The following is a 23241-nucleotide window of genomic DNA, read 5'->3' on the forward strand; positions in this document are numbered from 1 at the left end:
ACAAGTGTGTAAGTGCCTGCTTTGTGCCAGGCACAAGCATTTTGCAAATATTACCTCATCAGATCCTAACAAGAAGCCTACTCTGTAGGTCCTAAAGATGGGGAGGATCTGGACCCCTAAAAGGAAAGGCCCTTGAACTTTCCCACAAATTTCCACAACCCATTCCCAGCTATCAGCCTGGGGCATCTGGCCCACCCCAGCCCACCTTGATTACTTAATTAGTTTACTTGACACTTCTTAATCCAATCCAGGCCCCTTTCTCTTATCTCCTGACCAACCCAGACTGCTTGCCACTCCTAGATGCCCTCTACGTCTTCCCAGTCTTTCTGCCAAAACATCAGTCACATCCTCATCAAACGTGCAGCTTCATAAAATCTGGCCAGCTTGTACTGGCATCACAAATTCCACAGACTCACTAGGAGTCTGGCTGGCTTCTATTGGTGTTACAATAACCTCTCTACTTCGATTGAAAGGTTTGAGTGGTCAAATACTTTCAAGGCACACCTGCCCCTCCCCCACCCCTGTACTCTTGGATTTTTGAGGTTCCTAGCACCACTAAACCACAACTATTACCTCTATTTTACAGTAGAGAAAAGGGAGGCAAACTATCTGGTATCCAAGGCCAGATTGGACTGATTCTAGGCCCAGCAGTCTATCCATTGTATCTTCTAGTGATTATGCATTGTGTGTGTGTATTAGGAGGGCAGAGTTTATAATCTCAAAGAGGATCATATACATGTCTGAAAGGTTCGGAACTGCCGGATATAAGAAACTCTCAAAGTAGAAGGCAGAAGAATCAAAACATATATTTAGGCTCCACAGTAACCAACCCATGAACCAGCAACCCCATTTTGATATATTGATCAAAAGCTTCCAGGCCCAATAAGTACACCTTGAAAGAGTAACCAGGAGGCTACAGAGAAGCATGATTGCATAAAGCAAAATCATGCTTCCCCCTCTATGGTAAAAAGATTACCCACTGGCCTGAAGTCCTTGTTCAGCTTCCTCCCGTCGGTCAGCTCTGCCACTGGCAGCTCCTGCTTCAGCTGTGGCTGTGACTGTGGCTGTGGGTATAGCAGCCTCTGGCTCCAACGGGAGCTGCTTTTAACCATCCGGCTTCTGCGTGGGGGGGGGGGGGGGGGTAAGGTACGCCGGGAAAAGCACAGGTTCTTTCAATCTGCTTAAGCAAGGTGAAGGGGTTGACCAGGAAAGCACAGGTTCTTTCCATCAGCTTAAGCAAGGGAAGCAAGGTGAAGGGGCCGACAAGCTTACTCCAGTCCAACATACAAACAGTATTCAGTTCAGGGGAAAAAGCCAAACTAGTCAAGGGCACTTGTTGACTAAGTGCTAAGGAGCCCATTTTTGGTTGCCAACACAATGTGTGTGTGCAAATTGTCTATTTTCTTTTTCCATTCCTGGAATCTGAAGAACCTAATACTTGCCTGGACCATACCAGGTGCTTAACAAAAGCTTGTTGACTTAATTACTTGAGTAAACCCATTAGAATATGGGCTCCTTGAGGACAGGGGCTGTTTCACCTTGTTTAAGAAACCCAGCAGTTAGCAATGTGCCTGGTACATAATCAATGCTTGTTGAATTGACATGATGGAGTCCCCAGATCATAAGGATTGGAGTCATGCTCCTATTTTCTGAATTCTAAAATCAGACTATCAACTTTACCCAAAGAAGGGATCCCATTTTGAATGAATCCTGGAGTCTGTTGAGACTGAGTTGCTTCAAAGGTGTAGTAACTGCCATACTAGGTGGAATTTCAATAATCAGCGGCCAATTTCTTATAAAACTTGGATATTGTAAACAAACTTGCAAGCTTTCCCTCCCCAAAATGTACTTTGGTTCTTAGGGGTCTTAACTACTCCGTCAAGTACCTCATTACTTCAGAATTGGACAACCTCTTCTTTGAGCAGCTTCTTTCCCAAAGCTGATAAGATTTTTGTGACTTTGCCCAAAGAGAAGCTCCCAAAGCCGTTGGTTTGTCCCCAAAGAACTTCCTAGGTAAGTAGAACTTACAAGCCTTTTCTACTTTTCCCAAAAGGTAAGTATTTATTTTTGTTCTTTTTAAAGCCAAATATATTCAATTGAATACTTAGCAGTTTTTAACATTATAACCACATTCTCTAACAGTTTGCCATCTCATGGCATCTAGATAAAAAGAGGAGTTGATGTCCTAAGAATACAACTGTATCATCCTCTAGGTATCATTTTTTAAATTAACAACACTTCTTATCAAATAATTTTCCAAAATCACAATAAAATAAAATTTTGAAGCATTATAACAAAAGCAATATTACAGATTTTTAAAAATCTTACTGTTTTGACAAGACAGACTTAAAACAAAAATTTGTTGCCAATCAAATGACATCAATTCAGTTGAATAAATTTTCCAAATTATCTTAACATAGAAAAATCAATTTGTCCAGCTACATTTTTAACTCTCTAGACAGACTGCAGCCAGTTATCAAAATATTTATATCAGAACTATTTGTGCCAGTAAAGAACAACAAAGTGAGGACCCATCAATTGTTGAAAAGCTAAAAAAAAATCACAATATAAGAATTGAAAGGAATATTTTTGAAGAATAATGAGAAACATCATGATTTCAGGGGTGGAAGCCATGACATTTATAGGGATTTATTTAAACCAAGTAATTTTGGATGTTTAATGAGGTCTCTTATAGTGGAAAATTTAATGAGGTCTTCAGCAAGAGCCCTAACCTTGTTAATTGGATCCATAAGTTTTATCTCCAGCAAGATTATTCCAAAGTATAGTTAAGTACTGTTCAAATCCAAGGGAAACCATTCAACATCACAGTAACAAGTCTACCTTCCAAAGAGGCCAAAGTTGCTCAGTTCTATGTAAACCTAAAACATTTTCTAGGGAAAAAAGGCAGAAGTAGTGAATCTGACTATAAAATCAATCAAAACATGACCTGGTGCTGTCTGAGGCTCAGATCATGAGCTTCTTATCGGAAAATTCAGACTCGAAGAAAAAATGGAGAAGTATCAAAAATTACACATATGACCTAGATAACATTGCTTATGTATATGAATTTGAAGTGAAGAAAAGATTTAGGGGATTCAATCTGATAGACTGAGTACCTGCAGAAGTATGGACAGGGGTTCTTAATATGATATAGGAGGCAGCAACTAAATATATTCCAAAGAAAAAGAAGAGGAAGGAAGTAAAAAGGCTGTCTGAGGAGGCCTTACTAATAGCAGAGGAAAGAAGGAAAGGAAAAGGTAAAAAACAAAGAGAATGACATACCCAAATGAATGCAGAATTCCATAGAATAGTAGCAGGAAATAAGAAGGTTTTCTTCAAAGAGCAATACAAAGAAACAGAAGAAAACAACAGAATGGGAAAGACAAGAGATCTTTTCAAAAAAATTTCAGCTATCAAGAGAATATTTCCTACAAAAATGGGCATGAGGACTTCTGAAGCCAAGATGGCAAAGGGAGGCAATAACATGCCTGGGTTCTTCCAAATTCTCTTCCAAACGATGTTGCGATGATGGCTCAGAACCAGTTTTGGAGCAGTGAAGCAGATTACCAGCCTAGGACAGTTTGGAGGGTGAAGGTCTGTCTCACTGTAGTGGGAGGACAGTGCAGTTAAGTGAGCAAGCCAGTGGCAGGCTTCACCCTAGGGAGCCATGGAATTTTTTAGGGGAGTCAGGAGAAACCTTGGGATTTCACAGAAAAATTCAAGCCATTTTCATAGTTTTATGCACAGTATGAGATTTGTGATGTCTCATGGGGTTGTGCTACAAGGGAGATGCCTTCTCTCATTTATTATATCCCTAAGTTTTATCTCTAGGAACACTTCTCCAAAGTACATACATGTACTCCAGGTGAAAGCCTTCCCACAATTATTGCTTTTATAAGGCTTCCTTCCAGTATGAATATTGTGGTGTCTAGTGATCTCCATTTTCCAGGAAAAGGCAGGACCTCACTGAGAACATTCATAAGCCTTCTCTCCAATATGAATCTGATGAAAATGAAGAGATGATCTCTGGTTATAGATCTTCTCAACTGAGTCCAGATAGGGCTTGTTCAACAGGTGAAATTTCTGATGTCTAACAAGCTCTATATTCCACCTGATGTCTTTCCACATTCATTACAGGAATAATTTCAAGCTCATGTAAATTATCTGAGGGAAAAAAAGGGATGACTTTAGCTTGAATACTTTCTCATATTGATTACATTAACAAGGCATGTCCTCCAGAATGGATTCTCTTATGTGAGAGAAATGATTATTTCTCCCATATTAATAACCAATTTTGAATTAGGATTACGCTTTTCCCCTTTTCTATTTGCTCATTCAGAAATCAGTGCCTGTAGGTGATTCAGTCAGCCTTTGACAGGCAAGGTTGATGATGAAATGAAATCTTGGGCAAGACTTACCTAATTGGAAAAGTTTAGATCTGACCAAAAAGGAGTTTTAAACCAAAAGAAGTTTTAGTCCAGGTGAATTCTGGCCCATTGTACTTTAGTCAGTCACATCTTCGGGGAAGTGGATTCCCCCTTTTGGCTAGATTGTCCTGGGCAGGGGTGGTTTGGATAGAGAGAAGTCTCTTTGTCCAAGATTGACTGATGAGTCATGTCCCCCAGCCCCTCATTAAAATAAGCCCACCTCTCATAAAACTCATTCTCTCATTAACTATTAACCAATCAGAGTTGATTTATGCCTGTTGGAAACACCCACTTATTTGAGGGCATACAAGTATTGAGAAGCCTCTATCATCCATCTTTGGTTTATAGGAGAGACCTAAATGATCATCCTTCTATTAATTATTCACTACCCATAATTAATGAAATGATTACCTAGAAATTACATCTCTTGGACTTTTCTTTCATCAGATTTGTTTAGTTGGTGACTCTATAAAAAAGTTGTATCACATTAGTTTTCTCTCCAGTGTGGATTCTCTAATGTTTAGCAAGATCAGAGGTACTTCTAATAGCCTTTCCATATTGATTACATTCATAAGGTTTCTCTCCAGTGTGGATTTTCTGATGTTTAGCAAGCCTGAAACTCTGTGTGAAAGCTTTTTCACATTGATGACATTCCTAAGGTTTCCCTCCTGTATAGATTCTCTGATGTACAGCAAGATCAGATCTTCTTCGGAAAGCCTTTCCACACTGATAACAATCATGAGGCTTCCCTTTCAGTATGGATTCTCTGATGAAAAGCAAGATAAAAATTTCTTTTCAAAGCCTTTCAACATTGATGATATTCATAAGGTTTCTCTCCACTGTGGATTCTCTGATGTAGAAAAAGATGGCTTTTACATCAATATGAATTTCCACCATGATTACATTCTTAAGGTTTCTCACCAATGTGGAATCTCTGATGTTCAGTAAGGTGGGAGCTCTGTCTGAAAGCCTTTTCACATTTATCCACATTCATAAGGTTTCTCTCCAGTGTGGATTTTCTGATGTACAGTAAGGTCAGAGATGCTTCTAAAAGCCTTTCCACATTGATGACATTCATAAAGTTTCTCTCCAGTGTGGATTCTCTGATGAACAGCAAGATGAGAGCTTCTTTTAAAAGATTTTCCACATTGATGACATTCATAAGGTTTCTTTCCAGTGTGGATTCTCTGATGTACAGCAAGAGTGGAGCTGCATCTCCTAGCCTTTCCACACTGATTACATTCACGAAGTTTTCTGTCACCCTGAATACTGTGATGAATAATGAATGATAAGTGTTCCCTAAAAGCTTCATCACATTCATGACAGGCACATGGTTTCTCTGCTGTTGGAATTTTTTGATGCTATTTAAGGGATGACTGTTGACTCAAGTCTTTCGCACAATGATGACAATCATAAGGTTTCTCTCCTGTGTGGATTCTGAGAAACACTGCACAGATTTTTCTCCCACTGAAGTCACAGGGACTATTACTCATGAAGCTTTGCTTCTGAGTTTCTTCCACAGGAATGCTTAGCTTCACAGTAGTCTCTTTCATTTTAGGTCTAATCTCTCCTTCTGCAAGAAAGAAACAATAAAATATATAAACAGAGACACATACACACACACATATAATTATAATCCCTTCTCTCCTTTGGGATAAGGTAAATTAAGTGATCTACATGCTATTTCCCCCAGGCTAAGAAAAGTCTTCAAAGTCAAATGGATAGAATCAATTTTTTGAAAATGTCATTAGCTCACCTCTGCAGGATAACTTGACTTACAAAAAGCTTCACACAAAATCACATTGAATCCTCACAAACACCTGTCACACAGCAGGCACAGCATGTTCATTACATTATCAGATCAGGCCATGCAGCTGAGATTAGAACTCCAATCCTGTAAGTGGGCATGCTCTGTCCATGGTACTAGATGGCCTTTCTCCATTGCATTTTGGTTTTTTAAGGAAATTTTTTTATTGCATACGGACTTCTCTCCCTCTCTTCAGATTTTTCTATTATCTGAGACACAACAATATGGAAATTAGGCCAATTAAAAACCCTACAATGGGGCTTTAAGTTCAAGGGAAAAGACAACTCAGTCAATGTGGCAAACTTCACTGCTGCCTTCTTTTAAAATAAATTACCACAGCTACTGTGAACCTTGAGCAACCACCACCTTGATCAGTCAGAAGCCATCAACATTAGGCAAGAGCCTCCACAAGCAACAAGATTGAATCACTGGAGGCTCTAACGATGGTTAGCATTTATTATTATTATTTAAATTAGAATTTGTACATTTTTAGACATAACAGTATTGTGCAACAGTATATTATAAACACAATTTTTATATGCACTGAGAAACCCAAAATTCAGGTGACTCACTTGATTGCAATATTCCCTTTGCTGTAGAGCTCTGGAACTGAACCTGCAATATCTCTGAAGTGGGCCTGAAATTTTTGTCTTTATTGTTTTGATTTTGACTCTTTCTCCTTAATTCTATTCTCCTTCTTAAACCATTACTAGCCTCATTCCTTTTATTCCATTATATCCCATTGAACTAGATGTCTTTCCATTCGCAAACACTCCCCTTTCCCCGGATCAGCTAAGAGTGAAGTTCCTGATCTGTCACTTCTTCTCAAACATCTCCATGTTTGTATGCCAGACTGGGAGCTCCCAGACAGCAGGGACTGGCTTTTCCCTTCCTAATACTTAGCAGGGTGCCTAGAAAACTGGAGATGCTTAGTCCATGTTTGTTGACTCTTAGGGCCCATGGCTGACACCAGGCCCCAGTTTCTACCTCAGTCACTATATTCTGGTCTCTCTTTTAGCTGGTGAATGCAGGTTCTGGTCTCAGCCCTGTTTCTGGCTCTTTCTTGCACCTTATCTCCTATACTGAGTGACCTTTGTCTGGTTCTAAATCCGATGGGACCTGACCAGACCCATAGTGAAGATCACAGAGACTTCTTTTTAAGCTCCTGAAACAATTCATACAATGGGACACCTGGGAGTTTCTGCTTCACACTTCCCCAAACTGAGAGTGGCTACAAGCAAAATGAATCTGGCCAATGATTCTCCAAGAATAGGTCAAAGATTGAGCATCATAGATCAGGGGAGAGACACAGGTTGAGGTATGAGAAGTCTTGGATTAATTCTAAGTAAGGCAATAGCCTCTGCTACTATTTAGATGCACCTGAATAGAGAGAGAGAAAATCATAAAACTAGGCTGGCTGGGTCCACTGCACATTTAGGCTCCATATTCTCAGTGTGGCCCTCACTGTGGCAAGGCTATCCTTTGACATCTCATTTGGGCAGCTAGGTGGTGAAGTGAATAGATATCATGAAGACTCAAGTTCAAATCCAGCCTCATATAATGATTAGCTGTGTGACCCTGGGCAAGTCACTTAGGCCTGTTGACCTCAGTTTCCTCATCTGTAAAATGATCCTGAAAAGGAAATGGCAAACTAGTCCAATATCTTTGCCAAGAAAACCCCAGATGGGATCATGAAGAGTCATAGAACTGTAATGGCTGAGCAACAACATAACTGACTCTGTCCCATTCAGCACGGCAGCTTTGCCAACGCTTTTCATTCTTTGCTAACCCTCCCTTGTGGCTTGCTCCCACTCTCCACCCCCCACTCACCTTCTCAGCAGCAAAATTTGCCTTTTATTTCATTGAAAAATAAATTGGATACTCGTCAAGTGGTATCTCCTCCTCCTCATTTCCCATAAATCAGGTGCCTTTTTTTCCTTTTCAAAACCACTATGAGATGAAGTGTCCCTCCCTCTGCTAAAGCAAACTCCTTTCCATGTGTAAATCACCCCATTCCAGCCCGCCATCTTCCTCAGCATACTGCCTCCCCAGCCTTCCCTTTTTTCATTACTTTTCAGTCTCTCCCACACTAAAGATTCCTTCCCTACTGCCACAAATCAAACCATTTCTCTAATCCTCAAAACAAGGATGCTTGTTCCATTCAACCTGAGAAATATTTCTCTATATCTTTCTTCCATTTTTTGGCTAAACAACTGGAGACACCCATTTACAACTAGACTCTCCAACCCCCTTCCTTTGGTTTCTCTTAATTCTCTGCAGTCTAGCTCCCAATTTCATTGTTCACTGGAAACTCCTCTCTCTGACATTACCAAAATCTCAAAGGTGCTAAATCCACTGGCCCTTTATTCATCTTCATCCGGCTTGGCTTCTCTGTAGCCTCTGACCCAATCACCCTTTTCTCTTTCTCTCTGGGTTTTAGTGACACTCCTTACTGGTTCTCCTACAATATCCAAACTAAACTCATTCTTTTTCCCCTAACCCTCCCCTCTTCCTACTTTTCTAAAGCTCTCCAAGGCACCCTCCCCCTAGTGCAAGACTCACAAATGAGGTGTCATGCACTCCTCACAGACTCTCACAATTCACACTCCTGACACCCATATTCAATCTGCTGCAAAGTCCTGTGATTCCACCTTGGTAACATCTCTCCCTGACACCCCCTTCTCTCCTAACTCTGCCACTGCCTAGGTTCAGGCCCCAAACAGCTCACACCTGAGGTATTGCAAGAACCTGCAGCTTGCTCTAGGTGCCTCAAGTCTCCCCCTTACCCTAGTCCTGTGATGGTAAGCAAAATGGTCTCCTTAGCACTTAGTTCAACAAGTGTCCTTGAATAGTTTGGCTTTTGTTCCCTTTGAGTAATTCATTGGGACTTACTAGGTGCTAAGCCCCAGGCCCAAACCCCTATTAGGTGTAAAACCTTAGTGGGTGTGGCTTGGCAACTAAGGTGGGGCCCAAGGTGGGGCTAACCCCAGGGAGGGCCTAGTTTACACATCTGGGAGAGCAGAGGGTTTTAGACCACATGAGTTTAAGTCCACCTCTTTGTGACGATTCTAGGTCACGTGGGTGAGTTGCATGTGTGACTCACCCGTGACGCTGAAAAAGATATAAAACCAGGGGTTGGCTGTCTGTTCTTTGGAGCTCTTTGCGGGAACAGTGGTGATTCTGAGCTCCCGGGCTGAACCCAGATGTTGGCAACTATGAATTGTATTGGGTCTGTCTATTGATATTTGTAATTTGTTTGTATTTTGTTCTGAAGTTCAGGGTGCTGGCTTTTTCCCCTGAACTAAGTGAATGCTGTCTGTATGCTGGATTAAAGTAAGCTTGTCAACCCCTTCACATTGCTTTCCTTAGTTAAGCAGATCAAAAGAACCTGTGCTGTTGGAAGCTTTCTGGGTGCTGGCTGTAGGTGGATCTTACACCCCCACAGAAGCTGCTAGCTGGATTGTTAAAACAAGCCCTTCCTCTACCCACTTGTCAAAGTTCATCTTCCTGAAGTTCTGACCATGTCATGATGTCACGATGTACTTAACAACCTCCTGTGGCTCACTAGCAAAAGGATCATATAAAAAATCATCTCTAGGATTATGCATCACCTACCCCTTCATCATCTGCCCTTCTCCTACTGCTCTAATTTCCTTTCACCTTATATCCCCACCAAATATGCTATACTTCAGTGGTACAGACCACTCTTCTGTTCTGTGAACTGGACACTCCACCTCCAATTCTGTGGCCATTCCTCACCATCCTCATGCTTAGAATGCTCACCCTGGCCTCCCTGAAGCCCCAGCTAGAGCCCACCTTCCACAATGAGCCTTGCCAGTTTTCCTTCACTTAGGAGTCTTCCCTCTCTCAATGAGCTCCAAATTGTCCTGTCCAGTACAGGTTTCTACATTGTTGTTATGTTGTCTGGCCTCCAGGAGAGCAGGGAATGTTGCCTGTATCTCATTATGTCCCTGGTTCTTAGCAGAGGGTCTGGCACATAGCAGGCACTTAATAAATGCTCATTGACTTGAAGAAAGTCTAGGAAAGAACCCAACCGGAAAAGTCTAACCTATTTTTGCACATTCAGCTGAGTTCCTGCCCCAAAATTCCAAATATTGACTTTTCATAGGATCTAAGATTCATCACTGGGAGACAGCTTCAAGGCCATGGTGAACAACTTCCTCATTTTAAAAGTGGGGAAACTGAGACTCAGTAGTTCAGTGACTTGTCCAGGATCCAACTGCTAAAATGGGTCTCAAAAAGAATTCCAAGTCAGGTCTTCCTATCTCAGATCTAGCACTTGCTTCACCACCCAGAAGTCTCTTGTAATCATAGCTCTCATAGACCTCCTTTCCCCTCACTCACCTTGACAGCAGCTCCTCAGGCCTTCTTGCTCCAGCAGCCCTTCCCTTTCCTCCAAATAAGAGATCAGATCTTCTCTGGGAACTGGCAGACCTGGGCATGGGGAATGAGGCATGAGGATGGAGAAAAACTTGTCATTTATTTCTCTTTAGGGAAAAGAGTGTGCATACAAAGCTAGAGAATCACTCCATCATGTTCACACAGATCTAGCTTATTCTCTCATTATTGCTTGTAATGCAAGTAACCCAAACTAGGATGTTCCAGATCAGCCTTGAGCTCCTGAAAATTAGATCCTGATGAATCAGCTTTGGCCCTTCCCCTCCCCAGCTCCCCACTCACTGAAACCTATAAAAAACCTTGGGACTCCACTCAGCAAGTCATTGCCTCTGCTGGTGAGATTTTCCTGCTGGGGTGCTCAATGAACCTTAGTTTGATGAAATTGTGATTCTTGGCCAGTCTGTTATTCCTGCATTGACTGGGGCCTACAAGTAAGGGGAACAGGATGGTTCCCAGAATTCCTGAAACAAGATTTCCATAGCATCTATTTTGGGAGCTCTGGGGAGAGATGGGGAGAAGATCATGGAGCCAATTGGGAGTCAGAGCATTTGGTCTTGGTGCACCTTCTTCATAGGAGGTTGGACCCATTGCAGAGCTTCCATTATCCAGAAATTAGAGGCATCTGATAGCAGTGGAGAGAGCCCTGGGCCTGGAGTTAGTGATCCTGGACAAGTCACTTAACCTCTGTTTCCTTCAGATTTCTCAAATGTCAAACTGGGATAATAATATAACCCAATGCCATCATACTGTAAAGAAGGCACTTAGCACAGCAGCTGGTGAACAGCTGGTGAACAGGAATGCTTGTTCCCTCCCCTCCTTTCCCACCATCTGGGCTGGAATTTGGGGCAATGTAAGGGAAGATGAAGGACAAAGGTGCCCTACCAGGCACAGCCAGCAGCTGGGAGCTACAAACTGATGCTTCTCACAGAGAAGAAGGTCCTAAATATTTGGCCCTTCCCAAAGAGGAAGGGGGTGCAGGGAAAAGCCACCTGAGCAGATTTCAGAGATTTGGCAGACAAAATTCATGTCCAGGGAGAAACTGGACTACATAATGTGGGATTACTTCTACACCTGAAATGCTTCAACACTGATCTGAACTTTGACCTCAAGCTACATAGAATTGGCGAGAGACAGCTTTAGGGGCAACCAGGAAACCTCCAGGTTCTCTTCACACAATGGAAAACCAGGCAGTAGGACATAGGAGACCAGCACTTTTCCCTTTCTAGTAACTGATAAATGCTCCAAAGCCAGCACACCCAGGAATGAAGATACTCCTTGTGACAGCAGACTCTGAGTGGTCAGGGGTAGTGTCCTTACCCAGGGAGAGCAGCTTCTGGGCATTCTCCAGCATGACCTCCTTGTATAACTCCTTCTGAGAATGGTCCAAGAGGTCCCACTCCTCTGGGGTGAAGTCCACAGCCACATCCTTGAATGTCACTGTGTGGGACGAGTGAAGACCTCTCATAAAAGGGAACAAATTAGATAAATAGAAATAAGTAGGATAGTGAGTCCCATTTCTCTACTTAGATATTTTCCTTTCCATAAAGCCATTTCTCTACTCAGATGTTTTCCCCTCCACAAGCTTAGCTAGTGACCGTAAGGCCCCCAAGGTTAAGAACAGGTCCTGTGTATTTACCTAATGGCGAGAGGCCTGAAAGAAAGAAGGGTTGAGGTGAATAAGTCAGCAACCATAAAATTCTCTGAGGATAAGGATAAGACACAGGATACTCACCCCCTGTACATTGACCCCAAGATAAGAGAACCTCCGTTTGGGGAAGAATGGATGAAAAGCCGAAAAGCCAGGTGCAATATAGATGTGCAAGATTAGTTAGGTATAAGAATGATGGGAGGCAAGGTGTAAGGATACTGGGGATATCCGCCATAGCCACAGATGTGAAGATGAGGTAACTGACAACTAATTCCTGCCTGTCACCGATAACCGAACTGTTTGTGTAATCGTCATTGTCATTGTTATTAAGACAGATTTACTACCTTGAGATTGATAGTAGAATGAAACAAGGATGGTGGGAAGTTTATGACTGTCTCCTGCTTGTAAAAAATAACCATACTGTTTGTTCCTTGCCATTGTCCCTGGGTAGATTTACCGCGTCTAGATTGTACCCTCAAAGCTTACGTCTGCAAGCTGAGAGGAAGGAGGTTGGGAGGGGGAATTGCGGTTAGGGACCTATATAAACACCCCAATTTTCTGTGTCCAGCGCGCTCTGACACTGAGAGGACCCCCAGTCCTCTCGATGTCCGGGTTGCCCTTTCCTGCAGGATCGTAATAAATTTTCCTTTCTACTTTCACCTGGAGATGCCTCTGTTGTTAATTTTTGGATTCGTAAAATCCATCCCACACATCACCAACTCCTAAACACATCAAAAGTCACAGGATTAAAGCTGAAAGACACTCTAGAATTCATGTAGTCTAATCCTCATCAAGTGAGAGGAGAAAACTGAACTACAAAAAGGGGATTTACCCATGGGTCATACCCTTGATGAGCATCAGAGTCAAGACTTGAAACCATAGTTATTAAAAGCCCAATGGAATATTGAGAAAAGCATTTGATATGATCAGCTGGAATAAAGTTGAGAAGCATCTTAGCATGGAATGTGTCTCCCTATGGAATCCGGGACAAAGTGTGTGTTTTGTAAGATCTCTGGAGGAGAAAGAAAAGATGATATGAAATTTCTTCCTTATCAGAATTATAATAGTGACGTTATAAAGAAAATTATGTGAAAAGTCTGTGAGAAGCTGTAATGTTAAGAGAATTTGAAGATCTTCCCTGCCCATTAATAGGCACATAGAGCCCTGGCCCAGACCTAATTAGGCTCTGGGCTAAAGGGAGTTTCCCATTAAGTGCTGAGGCACAAAGGTTTTCAAACTCCTCAGCATTTATCCAGTCAGAAGCTAAGTCTTTGTTATGTATTCCAGGAGGTTAGTGTTTTGCTTTGGGGGTTTACTTATGAGAAGGATCTTTTGATTTCCAGGTGGAGAATCAAGAGTAGCCCAATGTTCAGGACCCCCCCAACCCCCACCCCCCACTACTTAAGAAGTCAGTGCTGAGGTATGTAAAGTGTATAGCAATATTGCTTTACTCAGACAGACAGTTGAATCTCTGTGCTAATTTCTCTGCTTGTATTCTCTCCATGTACAGGATGTTAACTTTTCCCCTGAACTAGGGAATGTGATTAAGGTAGATTGTTGACCCCTTTAAAAGTTGCTTTCCTTTCGAAAAGATGATCAAAGGACTTGTGCTAGCAGCCCTCCTAGGTTTGCTAGGGTGTGTGCTGTTACAGAAACTGGCAAGTACAGTGTATTCTGGGTGGGGTGGGGGTGGAATTTATGTTTAATTACAGAAAATAAAGAAAAAGAAAAGATGCAGTTAATTTCCTGAGAGGCTGAAACAAAGTCTTCTCTAGATAAAACATGAAATGGATTCGTAAGACACACTAATTACAATCTGGATGGAACAGAAGGATATGAGGAAGAGTTATCTGTTGTTACACTGAGGGCTTGGGGCTACCCTGGGCATGAGTGCCATGGTGAAAACATCTTACGCCTTTGCTTTATGACTGCTTTCATTTGTGGCACATATTTCTTTATTATCATAGTTCATAGTTTTTGTTGTTCTTTGTGCTCAAAGAGGACCAAAATGATCAAGGTACAGTGTGTTTGACCATGGATGGTCAGAATAATGGGGCCCAGAAGGCTCTACTACAAATTGGGTACAAAAAGTTCTCAATTTGCATATCTCACCATTCTTTTGAGCTACTGCTTTGCTCACATGGCACACCATGTTCTTTACTGCAGGCATGCCATACTGGGTGGTCCTTTGCCAGTGTCTCCCATGTCTCACAAATGATTACAATGTTCTTCAGAGAGACTTTGGGAACATCCTTGTATCACTTCTTCTGACCACCTTGTGAGTACCTTCTTTGCATGAGTTTTCTGCAAAATAGTCTTTTAGGCACACATTTTTGGCATTTGAACAACATGGCCAGCCCATCAGAGTTGTGCTCTCTGCAGTAGAGTGGGAATACTTGGCAGTCTAACTCGAGAAAGTACCTCAGTGTTCACGACCTTATCTTGCCAGGTGAGCTTCAGAATCTTCCTAAGACCATTCAGATGGACGTGATTCAGTTTCCTGGGATGGCGCTGGTAGACTGTCCAGCTTTTACAGGAATACAGGAATGAGGTCAGCACCACAGCTCTGTAGACCTTGAGTTTGGCAGTCATTGCAATACTTCTCTCCCACATTGTCCTTGGGAGCCTCTCAAACACTGAACTATCTCTGACAAAGCAGGTGACAGCTCAAAATTAGTTATCTGAAATAGAAAATAATCTGAGGTACAAAATTTGCTAGTAAACAATGATTTGTTACAGTTGACAGATTATCTTTAAGGTCAACTAATTCCTCAGTAATTTGTGACAAAAGTGTGATTTACAGAAATTATTTTTATAATAGAAGAGGAAGAAAAAAATGACAACAATCTTGGGAAACCTGTTTTGAACATAATTCAATGGGACAAGGCAGGTCATCTGACTACTTACCCATCCAGTTTTTTGTGACCCAGATTCATCCTGTGTCTATCAACTTGTCTGTCAAAGTCAGATTTCCCCAGGAGTCCTTGCTCTGCAGCTGATGAGTTTTACAACCAAAAGTATTACTTTAAAGGAGCCTATATTTTGAAGAAAGATTGGAAAAGCAGAATTTGTGGTTTGTAGTTAGAAGTCACACCCCATTGGATTATCTCGAATAAAGGTGGCAAGAGGAAGCAGTTCTGTGGGAGGAGGGGAGAGGGCAGGTGAGGGGGGAATGAGTGAACCTTGCTCTCATCAGATTTGGCCTGGGGAGGGAATACCATACATATTCAGTTGGGTATCCTACCCCACAGGAAAGAAGAGGGAGGAAGATAAAAAAAAAATAAAAGGGGGGGGATGATGGAGGGGAGGGCAGATGGGGGTGGAGGTAATCAAAACAAACACTTTGGAAAGGGGACAGGGTCAAGGGAGAAAATTCAATAAAGCGGGATGGGTTGGGAAGGAGCAAAATGTAGTTAGCCTTTCACAACATGAGTACTGTGGAAGGGTTATACGTAATGATACATGCGTGGCCTAGGTTGAAGTGCTCGACTTCTTAGGGAGGGTGGATGGGAAGGGAAGAGGGGAGAGAATTTGGAACTCAAAGTTTTAAAAACAGATGTTCAAAAACAAAAAAAATGTTTTTGCCTGCAACTAAAAAATAAGATACACAGGCAATGGGGCGTAGAAATTTATCTTGCCCTACAAGAAAGGAAGGGAAAAGGGGATGAGAGGGGAGGGCTGACTGGGGAACAGGGCAACCAGAATATAAGCCATCTTGGAGTGGGGGGGAGGGTAGAAATGGGGAGAAAATTTGTAATTCAAACTGTAGTGAAAATCAATGCTGAAAACCAAATATGTTAAATAAATAAATTTAAATTAAAAAAAAAAAGAAAAACACTTGAAAGTATTGGTATAAATGGTTCTTCAATTGACAAAAAGCACTTGTCTATTACCATCAGCAAGCATTATCATAACAGAGATAAGCTACAAACCTTCCAAGTAAGGTCGGAGGTGAAACAAGAATTCCCATTGTCACAAATATCCTTCATCAGTGTTTTGGAAATCCTAGCAACAGCAATAAGAGAAGAAAAAGAAACAGAAGGAATTGCAATAGAGGAGACGGTAATAAAACTATCACTTTTTACAGACAACATAATAATATACTTGAAAAACCTCAAAGACTTAACTAAAAAGTTAGTTGAAACAATAATTTTAGCAAAATGGCAGGATATAAAGTAAACCCACAAAAATCATCAGCATTCCTATATATTACAAATAAAACCCAGTAAGAAGCGATAGTTAAAATACCCCCTTTAAAATAACTCTAGACAGTATAAAATACCTAGGAGTACACCTGCCAAAATAATCTCAAGGATTACACAAACAAAATCATTTTTAAAAAACCTCACCTTTTTATACAAATAAAATCAGACTTAAATAACTGGAGAAATATTCATTGTTCATGAGTAGGCAGGGCCAATATATAATTTATATATTCAATGCTATCCCAATTAAATTACCATAAAATTATTTTATTGAATTAGAAAAAATAATAACAAAATTCATTTGGAAGAACAAAAAGTCAAGAATAACAAATGAACTATTTAGAAATGTAAAGGAGGGTTAGCAGCACCAGATCTTAAACTACATTATAAGGCAGTAATTATCAAAATTATCTAGCAAATATCAACGCAACAGAACAGACATACAACTTACAGCAGCAAATACACATAGTAACCTTGTATTTGACAAAGGTTAAGACTTAAGATCTTGGGATAAGAATTTATTATTTGGTAAAAAAAAAATTTGTTGGGAAAACTGGAAAGCAGTAAGGCAGAAACTAGGCAAAGACCAGTATCTTACACCATTTATCAAGATAAAGTCAAAATGTATACATGACTATAAAGGCAATCAGTAAATGAGAAGATCTCCCCTCCCCCCTCCCCATTTGAATAGGCTTCAGGTAAGACTCCAGGTGGGGCCAATGAAGGGAGGTCTGATTATATCTTCACTCCCAAGTAGGCCCCTACCTACTAGGTGCTAAGCCTATGTGGGCGTGAAGCCCTCAGGGTCCTAAGGGGAGTTGCTGAGACCAAAGCCAATAGTAGGCACCTAAGTTCTGGGCCCTCAGGTGACATTCTAGTCCATTGGATGATGTCTAATGACTGTATAAAAAGAGACAGAACACAGCTTGGAGAGTGAGATGTGGTGGAAGCAGAAGGAGGAGCAGTGGAAGCAGAGCCAGTAGAAGCCGAAGCAAAAGAAACCGAAGCTGAAGGAGCTATTGAGAGCAGGACTGACCCAAGTGTAGTCCCGGAGAGTGCTGAGCAAGGACTTGAGGCCAGTGGATAATCTTCTTACCAGAGGGCCCCAGCATTAGGGGAAGCATGAGTATGATTTGGCTTACTGCCATAATGTTTCTCTGTAACCTCCTGGTTACTATTGTGAGGTGGACTTATTGGGCCTGGAAGCTTTTGGCCAGGATATCATATGAATTGGGGACGCTGGCCCGTGGGTCTGCTACTTTAGAGCTGGCGTAAATGTTTTAATTCCTCTGCCTTCTACTTGGAGAATTCCTTATATCCTGCAATTCTGGACCATTCAGGCATAGTGGTGATTTTCTTCAAAATCATGAATTCTGCCTTTATGTTATTATGACCTAGATACAGAGAGAGGGATTGTAAGAAAATCTGGACATGGAACATATTAGTTATTAGCTTTATGGATTGGTGAACAGCTTATGAACAAATAAAAGATAGAGAGCAGAGTGAAGTGTAAAATGGGTAATTTTGATAACATTAAATTTAAAAGTTTTTGAGCAAATAAATCAAATGCAGCCAAGATCAGAAGGAAAGCAGAAAATTGAGGGGAAAATTTATGGGCAGTATCTCAGATAAAGGTCTCGTATCTCAAATACATAAAGAACTTTGTAAAACCTATAAGAATACGAGTTATTCTCCAAATGATAAATGGTCAAAGGATATGAAAGGCAACTTTCAATGAAGAAATCAAAATGATGTAGAGTCATATGAAAAAATGCACTAAATCATCATTGATTAGAGAAATACAAATTAAAACAACCTCAAGATGTCATTTGATATGACATGACATAATCTCACATGACATGACTATCAGATTGACTAAAATAATTGAAGGCAAAAGCAACCAATGTTGGAGGGGATGTGCAAAAATTGGGACACTAATGCATTGTTGGTGGAATTGTGAACTGATCCAATCATTTTGGGAAGCAATCTGTAATTATGCCCAAAAAGTTATTAAAGTGCCTATACACTTTGACCCAGCCATACCACTACTAAGTCTGTTTCCAAAGATGATTAGGTGAAAAGGAAAAGAATCTATATTTCTTAAATATTTATAGCAGCTCTTTTTGTGGTGGCAAAAAACTGGAAATTATGGGGATGTCTGTCAATTAGAGAATGGCTAAACAAGTTGTGGTATAAGATTGTGATGGAATACTACTGATGAAGAGCTCAATGATTTTAGAAAAACATGGAAAGACTTGCATGAAGTAATGAAGAGCAAAATGAGCAGAACTTGCTCAGAAGCTCCCAGGGACCATTCTCTCCAGCTCCAGGCTTCCTGCTTGGGCCAGGCCTTGGTCCTCTGCAGGCTTAGCTGGAGACAGAGGATTCCAGTGTGGGCAGATAGCTTTTTCTTCACTTCTGGGCAGGAGAATGGACTACAGGGATTTACAGAGCATGAGGTCCCACAGGCCCTGGCCCTGCCCTAAGGGGAGAGACTCCAACCAGCTAAGTGAGGGAGGAAGAAAGCAGGGTCAGGCTTCCAAACGAAGGTGGTTCCACCCTTTCTTGCTCTTTCTTTTCTCCTCCCATCCTCCTACAGAGACAGACCCAAGAGGCTGATGGGGCTTTGATATCCCAGATGGGATGAGATAAGTCAGAGCTTCAATGACCCCCGAATCAGAGATCTCTCTCCAACTGGTCCTCTGCCCTCCCTGCATTCCCTCTCCACAACACACACACACACACACACACACACACACACACACAATCTGGACCATAGATACACACACATGCACAGATACGATCTGGACCACAGATATACACACAAGAACACACACAATGTGGACCACAGACTGACTGCTTGATCCAGGAGGGAGGGTAGCTAGGGAAGGCTGGGTGTGGGGAGAGCTCCAGGATGGGAACGACCAGGGGAAGCCTGAGACAAACCTAGTCTGGGCTTCAGCCCCTTGGCAGGGACCCTGGCGGCTCTGAAAGAAAAGGGGGGCAGGAAGCAGGTGCTTCAGTGCCTGGGTCCAAGGGGGGTCTAGGGGCAAGGAGGCTGAATTCCGGGATCCTTCTAGGGTACGTTAAAAACTTACCAAGTTCTGGTCCCCCTGACTAGCCTGGTCCCTTCTAGTCGGGAAATGAGATTGCCAAGCGGAAGCTGGCTGTCCCAAGGGAACTGCCCCAAAGACCAAAGGAGCAGGATTTACACATTGTATCACAAAGTAACCACAAGTCACGTCCTAGTAACATGTAGCGAATCCGCCGAAGCCACGTGGGCGCTGCTCTTCCCCGAGCCTGGCCCGACCTGGGCTGCTGCGGGGCCTCGGGACAGCAGCGGGGATCCTCCCTTTGGGAAGGTTTCGGTATGTAAATGAGCTGGCCCCGCCCCCAAAGCCCTATAAAAAGGAGCCCTCAACCCCCGCCCCCGCCATCGCCTAGAGCTCCCAGCCCTAACCTGGGTGGAGGGGATATCCTCGGACTCTCCCCCTCCTCCTTTCGGTCCCCCTGCCACTGCGAGAGCCACGCCCTCTGCCTCAGTACCCCTCCTCACTTTCCACAGCAATCTCGGGGCCGCCCCATTTCCCCGCTGCCAAGCGCGGTCCTTCCCGAGAGTACCCAAAGAACCAGGAGCGCCTACCCCCGTTCCTTCATTTCATAAACTGATTCCTCATTCACTTGGCACAGGATGCTCCGTGGGAGACAGCGCGGCCGGTAAGGAGCCATGCGGGTCAAACCACTTGGAATTGTAGGGAGAGGTGTAGACGGCGCCATCCCCTCCTGAATGTCCCAGAGGTGTCCGGGGCTGGGGTGCTCCAGCCCCAGTGGCCCCTCTTCCCCTCCACACACACATTGCCGTTACCCCGACCCCCCTCGTGGCTCCCGCCGCACCTCCCCCAACCCTCTACCACCGGCGCCCGGAAGGAAATGTTAGTCTAAGCGGGGGAGGGGGCGCTCCCGTTCCGTGGGTGTGGAAATGAAAGACAAAGGGGCTGAGGGGGCGCATTTGTCCTGAGTTCAAGCTGTTTTAGGCTGTACCTTGCCGGGGATAAAAAAAAAAATTCTCTCCTCCCCTAGAAATGGTGCGTGTGGGGAAGCTGGATGTGGTGGGGGGGCTGGGGGGGCAGTGTCTCAAAAACTCGGCCTAAGTAGTGACCTACCTGGAGTCTGCGGGGGGGGGGGGGGGAGGTAGGGGGGAGTCGGAAAAAAGAGCTACCGGAAGAAGGAAAGGCCCCACCCACTCGGGGTGGGCTGGGGGGGGGTGTCGGTAGCCCCAACCCTTCTGTTAGAGGTTCTCCTGCTTAGGGATCTCTAGTGCCTGTTGCTGGAGGTCTCTAGCCCCAACCCTCCTGCCCAGGTGTCTCTAGTCATCCCCTTCTTGCCTCAGCACTCCTGTTCCGGGGTCTCTAGCCGCCCCTGAGGCGGCATTGTAAACGGTTAGAAATTGCATGAGACCATGCGTGTGTGAGCTCCTTAGGACCCTAAAGGCAAGAACAATCTTATAATTAACCTTACAGATAAGGAAATCCGTTAAGGAAAAATTCAGCGCAGTGAAGATGGGTTTTATAGGTAGTCTGGAAATGAAGGAGAGGAAGCAGCCCAGAATATGAAAGGAGAAGAGGAAAGGTTCTGTTTTGTAGGGATTTAATCAGAGTCCACTGGAGAGACTTTTAGAGAGAGAGAGGGGAAGATTGAGCGTGTGGAGTTTGAAGTTTTGAAAGACAAATGTTAAGATCTAGTAAGAGATGAGGTACCCAGATGAGAGTAATTGGACGTGTATCCTGGGCCTTAAGTCTGACAGTAAACACAAGCTAGCTGGCATACTTTTATTTCCGTCATTTTCCTTAGCAACAGAGGAAACAACTTGACATCGAGGTTCCTAATGTGGGGTTGTTCGTTTAAAAGCTGGGACATTTTGACATGACAGAGAAGATACTCATAAAGCACCTGAAAAGATAGTTCTGTTCTCCCCAAACTGCATATTCTGGCTCAACACCTCACTTTTGCAGGGTTCCCCTCAAATCCAGGAATGCACCAACCACAGGATACTGATCCCTTTATGGCATATTAAACTGATAGGAAATCATTCCTATCATAGGCTAACTTCAAATAAGGTGGAATGAAAACTATATTAGGAGAGAAACTGAGGTCAGAGACAATGAAAACTAAGGAAAAAAAAACTGGAGCGCACAAAACACAGTTGTGGCTAGAATGATTTACCCCGTTAAACATTATATGTATTGTTAACTATAGACAAGTGAAATTTTGCAGTAAAACCACTTGGGGCAGTAAGAAACAAACTACTATGCGAAGGTGACAGAGGAGAAAATCAGATTATTCAAAAGAGTTGGAAAAAACCTGTGGCTAGATCCTCTCAGTTGGTCTGCAAATAGATTTTTAAAAAATTCTTATTTTAAGAGTTTATTGCCCACCCACCAAAAGGGACTAATGTTATTGTTTAGAAAACTATTGCCTAGTTCTTTAATTGCTAAATGTCTCTTTGGCTAGTATTTGGAAGATAGAGTCTTTAGTTCTAAACTTGATGTTTTTTTCCATCATTTTTATTTGCAAGCCACTTCCCCCTACTTTTTTCCGAACTGTGCTACTCTGACATATGTCTGAAATGAGCTCTGTATAGGATATATCTGCACAAGAAGTCAATGTTGGTGAATATGAATATTTTGATTTTTTTTAAAAAGCCACTTTGCTATTTTTTCCTTCAGTCTTCAAAGTATTACTAACAGTTTCCAAAGACATGTTCATAGCATCTTGAAGCATGTCCTCCTCTGTCATATTGTCACCTGGATCAATTTCAAGCGCGTGTAGAGGTGCTATCTGTTTTGGCTGCTGCTGTTTTTCAAAGGAGGCTTCTCTTCTCTTTTGGAGACGTTGTTGAATCTGTACCTGATGTCTTTGGAATATCTTCTGAAATATTATTTCTGGAACCACTTTGCATACTAAGTTGAATTGCTCTCCGCAGATTTGCTTCTTCATCTTCCATATCAATTTCCTGTTGACTTAGTACTAAAGCTTTTTGTAGATTTCTCTTCATCTTCATAAAGCATTCCTGTTCCATTATATGAATGACTTACTTCTAAAGATTGCTCTAGGTCTGTTTTCTGTACTCTTTGATCTTTTAGGTGAGCTGATTCTTCTGCTCTGAGTTTTGGTCTATGCGTTTGTTGTACCTGAATCATTTGCAGGAGCTGGTCAGCTTCACAGTCTGGTAGGTCACCCATAACAACAAATATGGAATAACCTTCCTGTTGTAACTGAGCCAAGAAAAGTGCAAGGCAAGTATCTGATATTAATTCTGGACCCATCGAGAGAGTTTAGGTTAAACCACAGTTTTCTTAATTTTCAAACTGTAAACCAATGTTCCTTATAGTTGCATATAAATGACCTTTCACTTATAGGATCGATCCCAAGCCTCTGATACTCTGCGCTGTTGAAGAGGATTAGCTCTAAACCCCAAGCTTTCAAGGCACTGCTTATAACTTGAATAGACAAGAAACCACTGTCATTCATATTTCCTGAAGGTTGCTGTAAAAATGTTCGATAGTCTTCACTAGTGACTCCTCCCTCTGCCATCCTCATCCCCTCTTCTTTATCCAGCTGATGAGAAATAGAGAATAATTCCACAGGGCTAAAATATTCCCCTTGCAATGGATTATGCAGGCAATGTTGAGTACAGAGTGAGCCTTCTTGTTTCTCGTGGAAGATGGACTCCAT

At 42.5% G+C, this 23241-nt stretch overlaps 1 pseudogene; it reads right to left on the minus strand.

Annotated features, from left to right (window-relative positions):
• Positions 1–20179: 20179 nt before the first annotated feature.
• LOC118835455 lies at positions 20180–23241 on the minus strand (annotated as a pseudogene).

This window comes from Trichosurus vulpecula, chromosome 2 (assembly GCF_011100635.1).
Source record: "Trichosurus vulpecula isolate mTriVul1 chromosome 2, mTriVul1.pri, whole genome shotgun sequence".
In the NCBI taxonomy this organism is placed as follows: domain Eukaryota; kingdom Metazoa; phylum Chordata; class Mammalia; order Diprotodontia; family Phalangeridae; genus Trichosurus; species Trichosurus vulpecula.